Consider the following 5871-nt stretch of genomic DNA (forward strand, 5'->3'; position numbering starts at 1 on the left):
GTGGAAAATAAAAGCGTTTAGTAAAAACCTCTTCTAGGTAGCAATGCATCTGCTTCAGCCAATAGGCCAATAGGCGTTCGATTTAATAGTCAGATACCGTCGACAAGTGCTGTTTGAACTTGCTTGATTTTTCATATAATTGTGTAATGATGACATGTGGGAACTCTGCCTTTTTCGTGTTTTATTTTTTTTTTTCACTAAGTTAAGCAACTAGTTAAAAGTCAAATTAAGTTCTTGGCATTTAAACATCTGCTGTTTTGTCTGTGTGTCTCCTTGAGCGGAAAAAGATCGGTGATCTGGATCCCCTAGTATAAAATGGCACCACCCCTGGCTCCTCGATACCCCTCTTCAATACCCTTTACTCACCTGGATTTGGAGCTTTTGTGCCTGAGGTGAGAAGGGGACCTGGTGGTTTGGACCATTCTAAGTATGATGTGGGCCCTTGCACTGATGGTTCCCTGTGGTTTTGCAGGTCCATCATGGCTAACATCCGCTAAGATTGTCGTAATGTGGGGCAGCGTGTGCGGACCGGCACAGTGGCGCTGGAGCCGCCATTGTTCAGTCATCAGCAGTGATGAGGGACCACTTTTGCATGCTGTAGCACTGTAGCGCCACGCTTAATAAGGAATGCCAGTGATGTACCGGTCAAGGGCGACTTGCCTTCTGTGCAGACTAGCCATGTAGCTTAGGGACCAGCCTTCTGTGCAGACTACCCATGTAGCCTAGGGACCAGCCTCCTGTGCAGACTAGCCATGTAGCCTAGGGACCAGCCTCCTGTGCAGACTAGCCATGTAGCTTAGGGACCAGCCTTCTGTGCAGACTAGCCATGTAGCTTAGCACCAGCCTCCTGTGTAGACTAGCCATGTAGCCTAGGGACCAGCCTTCTGTGCAGACTACCCATGTAGCCTAGGGACCAGCCTCCTGTGCAGACTAGCCATGTAGCCCAGCCACAGACCTGTCTCCTATCCTCTCTCCAACGTTCAGACTCGTGCCCATGTCGCTAACGCTAAGCAAAGGGGATCTCATTCAGGACAAAAGTTGTGAATCGACACCCAGGTCCCTATTGCCCCCCCCCATCCTGGCCATCACCCACTGTGAGGTGTATTTGTTTAGCCCCAAAGGAGGAATATGCCTTTGTGTTAATAGCCAATCTATTATATTCATGGTTGTTAAGGGGGTAAGTGTTGCAATTTTCCTTTGAAAGGAGTATTCGCTGTTTTCTGTTGTCTTCTGCCGGCTTTGAACTGTATGTATAGAATGGATGACATTTCTTCATCTTTTTTTTCTCCTCTTTGAGGGACTCTCTTTTTTTCCGGCCGGATTCCTTGAAGCCTCCCATACCTCCTTCTCCCTTTCCTGCCTCGTTTTTACCCAGCAAGCAGGAGGGTTTTTTTTTCTTACTTTACTCTTTTGTCATCCTAATTGATTGCATTAACCTTTTGAGTATTGAATTTCCCGTGCACCACGCCGCGCACAATGTGGAATATTATCATAATCCCTTCGAGTAAATGGACACACACCAATCAACAATGCTCCTGGAGAAGCGTGTCTTCCAAAGGGGGGGCCTCGTCACGCTCCCCGTCGGCCTGGTCTCGGGGCCGGCGCCCGGCTCGCTGAAACTTTCCGAGCTTTTGAGGCACAGTCATTACTTTGAAACCTGCTTTAGAAAAAAAAAATTCGAAACCATACAAAAAGATGAGAATATGATACCTGTTACCATGAAGTACTCCTTCACCTTAAGGGCGACACACTTGTGACTGCAGAAAAAGCAATACTTCCCATTAGCACTGGGTGTAATGGGCTCACAGCAGCTGTGAATACAGGCATTTTAATCACATACAATGAATATTTTACACTTTTAAACAATAATGAAATAATAACCTCTGTTTTTAAACTGAGTGTGCGGCTTAGGATTCGTCTTTAATATCTGGGCGGTTCTATCTGTGTTTTGGGCTAGGATACACAATTAAACATTTCTGACCATTTACAGAACTGGAGAACAGTTTAAGGATACTGCAACAGTGGGAATCCTTACTGGGAATTAAATTCGCAACCTTCTCCTGTCTCTATTATTGTACAATTAAAACTAGGGTGAATAGTGCAGCAATGAAAGAGTGTGAATGAAACACGAGGAATTTAAATTCAAAGATTTCAGATAATACACATTAAAATGACACATTACAATAAAGCACATCGTCTTTAATTAATCTAACTGGACAGAGGCTGATGTGGACCCAGCATGAGGAACATACAACATCATCATCAATGGCTACAGATTCAATGAAAACATATCGTAGCGCAGAGAGGAGACGCAGAGCTGCCCTGTGGTTGTGCGATCCTTTCTGCATGTTAATCGTGTTGCCTGGGCTCCTCATCCAGTTCTTCCTCACTTAGCAGTTAACTCAGTTATCATGCTTTGGTGCCTGGGCATTTTCCAGTTTTGAACACTTTCTTTAAGATAAAAGATATTCAATTAATTCATTAATTAAATTAATTCAGTTGTGCATCAAACGGCCGTTAAAGTGAAGTTGTTTAAGTGACCGGTATATGCACTTTCTGTATATATTTTCTGTAACTTTCCACATATAGCAACAGTATTATACTTACTATTTGTAGGTTTATGGTGTCATACTTGTGTGTGCACTATTTTGTGGGTTATTTTGTAAGTCGTTCAAACCGAGAAGTTACAAACCCTTAAAAAGAAAACACATATTCAAATACACATTAATTTAGTGCATGCCCAAGGAAATCCTTTCTCGTCACGCTGTGTATCATCTGTCTACTCCTCTCTCAGCAACCTAAAGGGAGCCAATCACCAAGCTCGGCAAATTACAAATAACCGTCTCAGGAAGGATGCTGGGTGTGAACGTCGATACAGGGCTCCGGCCACCCGCCCCTGCCGGCCAGCCGGCTCTGCTCACCGGCACTCAGCCGCTGTGTCTTTCTGGTAGTTTGAAGAATTAGGGTTCAGGAAGTACTGGCTTGAGCAGCAGGATTAGCCTTCGATTTACTCTGCAGTCGTTGGGCTGCGTAATTTAATCTCTTTCCTGCTTCACATTTACCTCTCGGTCTGGAGGAAGGTGTATGTTGAGTTCTCTGTAGTCTTCATGCAGGTTTATGTTGTGCTTTCAGCACCTTGAGTGCACTCTCTGCTAGCCTGCGCTGTCCTTCACCTCCAGGTTATAATTTCTGGAGGGTCAGGGGTCTTGGTAAAATGCAGTTGTACTCACACATGTTGTCTTTGCCTATGCAGTTATCTGTGCATTGTGACCGTTTTTCCTAAGAGTCCTTAATCTGTCAGAGTTGCTGGGAATGCAGGCCAGTGTGGGTATGTTTGGGTCACAGATAGAGAGGATAGACAATGTGGGGTAGGGGGGTTGGGGTGAGAGTACGATAAAACTGGGCAGGGCAGGTTAATAATCAAATACATTTAAAAACTCAATGAGAATCAAAGTATGAAAGTAATTATTATAGTAAAAGTGTCACTGACGGACACAGCGGCAGCACTGTGTGGGTGATGTAGCTGATCCCACACCGTCATGCATTCTCACTAAAAATACAGCATTCATGTCATGGACAGCAGGCACTAGGTTCGGATGATTCAGGACAAACGTGGCAGCCTTGTTTGGGCCTGTGCCGGACCCCCCCACCCCATTGTCCCTTGCACACCCTGGCGGCTTATTGACAGAGTTTTAGCTGAATTTCAGAAGCAAACAAAGAGCAGGCCCAGGCCCTTAAGCAGCGCTGTCCCAGACCCGGACACCTGACTTTCCTGACAGTTGCTTTTGTATTTCTGGGGAGGGTTATTTATCACTACCCCCAGCTTGGGGGGTAGAAAAAAAGGCCTAAACAAGACTTTTCAGTTCTAAATAGAATAGTAAACATCAGAACAAAGGCGCTAAATTAATTGATTGTTGAGCAACAGACAGGGAATGGTGTTATCATGTTTCCCTGGTAACAAAAAATGTATTGTCTTCTTGTTCGGATGAATTGAAGCAAAACACCCTTTAATTCATATCAGCTCTAATATATATTTATTCATTGAGGCGAGGGGACAAAAATCGATCAAAAGGGGCTTTTTCTGTGCAGGCCCATGCAGTTTGTGATCAATAATTATTTTAAGCAGCGACACACTTTAACCACACCCAGGGTGGAGAAGGGCATTTTACAGCACATTTCTGTGTTTTTAATTCTGGTAAGCAACACAAAGAGCAGAAAGAGAGAAACTCCCTTGGCTGGTATTTACAACTTTTATGGGTAATTATTTGGCTGGGTGGCAGTGCAGCATTTTTTATTTTATTTTTTATTGACATTCGTCATGCGTGACAGAGCGATGGAGCGGAGATGCAGGTCAAGGTCGTGCAGGAAAAAATGAAATAAAGCAAAGCTCATGCAGCACGGAAAACAAAGCATGTCACTGCCAGTCTTGTCGCCGTGGGCGCTGCACGTCCGTTTGAGGAAAGGCCTGTCTTTCGGGGAACACCGGCATTGTTATTTTACGGAATATCCGGTGCCAGTTACATCTTCTGCTTCTTATGTGCAGCTGGGTGGTTTACAGAGAAATTCAGGTTAAGTGCTTTGGTTGCCTCCCTGACTTGAGAGAGCTAGACTGGGGCATCGCAATGAATTTCTGAGGGGATGCAATAGCCCAGGTGACCCAGTGGAATGGGAGGCTGGAGCCTGGCTGTGCCAGAGAGTCGTGTGGGGAAAAGAAACAATGAGAAAATGGGGAAGTTTGGAAAGCCTGAGTACATTAAGGCAACCTGAGTCATTATGGACCAGGCGACAGGCACTTTCCACATTAATATCTATTATGAGGCGGTCAGCTCTGTATTGGTTTTCATGTATTTATCCATGCAGTCGCATGTGCTACAGCAGTGGGAGGGCCAGCCACAACAATATCTATTAGCCTTGTGTCTGTTAGCCCTGTGTTCGTGAACCTGATGTCTGTTAGCCCCGTATTTGTTAGCCTGATGTGTTTTAGGCCCATGTCTGTTAACCCTGTATCTGTTAGCCTGATGTCAGTTAGCCTGATGTCTGTTAACCCTGTGTCTGTTAGCCTGATGTCTGTTAGCTTGATGTCTGTTAGGCTGATGTCTGTTAACCTTGTGTCTGTTAGCCTGATGTCTGTTAGCTTCATGTCTGTTAGCCTGATGTCTGTTAACCCTGTGTCTCTTAGCCTGATGTCAGTTAGCCTGATATTTGTTAGCCCTCCACAGCAATAGGAACCCTTCCTCTGTTTGGTATTTATTCAAACAAGGCTGGCTGCTTGGTGCCATGCTTCCTGCCAGGCCTCACCAGGAACCTCCCAGTAAAGAGAGAGCAGGCAGAGGAGCACCTGCACTTTGAAACAGTTCAAAGGCCAAGCTGGTAAACCTGCCCTATCCACTGCTTCCCCTCTGATGTGACCCCCAGTTCTGCAGACAGAAATGATCCTCATGAATCGAATCTGTTCCCCACAAACTATTACCAATGGTCACTTGGCGCTGTGGTCTTCCAGAAAGCATGAGTGAGGGATAACTGGCAGCTTTGCGTGACACTGTACCTCCCTTTGAGAAGCGGCAGCACCAAGCCAGACGTTACCGTCTGACGCTGGCAGAACACAGGGCAAGGCCTCAGCCCCCCCCCCCCCCCCCCACGCCTGACCAGGTCTGCCGTGTGATTCAGCTCCTGACTGTTTGCTCTGTCCAGCACATTCCCCCCCCTCGCCCCCGCAACTGGGAGATTAGCCCCTGGGGCTTTGGGTTTTTACGGTGGACAGAAGGCTTGGGGGTGCTTCTGCACGTGGCCTTCACTTGGGGTGGGGGGACGTTCCTTTTGGTGCAGTGACCGAGTCCCCTTCACACTGTCATCTGCCTGTAAATTTTCTGC

Source organism: Brienomyrus brachyistius, unplaced genomic scaffold (assembly GCF_023856365.1).
Source record: "Brienomyrus brachyistius isolate T26 unplaced genomic scaffold, BBRACH_0.4 scaffold140, whole genome shotgun sequence".
NCBI classification, from domain to species: domain Eukaryota; kingdom Metazoa; phylum Chordata; class Actinopteri; order Osteoglossiformes; family Mormyridae; genus Brienomyrus; species Brienomyrus brachyistius.